Source organism: Malurus melanocephalus, unplaced genomic scaffold (genome assembly GCF_030028575.1).
Source record: "Malurus melanocephalus ecotype Western Australia unplaced genomic scaffold, MMel_1.1 scaffold_782, whole genome shotgun sequence".
NCBI lineage: Eukaryota > Metazoa > Chordata > Aves > Passeriformes > Maluridae > Malurus > Malurus melanocephalus.
The window spans coordinates 129329-129616 of NW_026624014.1; positions in this window are offsets into that span (position 1 = coordinate 129329).

Consider the following 288-nt stretch of genomic DNA (forward strand, 5'->3'; position numbering starts at 1 on the left):
TTTTCCCCTAGAGGGTGGAATGTATACATAGAAAACCTGTATCTCATACTTACTTTAATTTCATATAGAACTGCACTTGCCACTACCTGCCAAATCCCATAATGGAAGTGGTATAATGCCATAGTGACTGTGCTGGCAGTGTTGTAACTAACTTGAATTTATTGTTAGCATTGCTAACACTAGGAAACACTGCAAATCTCACCTGGAAACCTTCTCATACATTCTCCAGACCTAAAATTTTTTAGCTGCCAAAGTTCTTTCATCTCAGAGTCAGTCCTCAGAATTTTC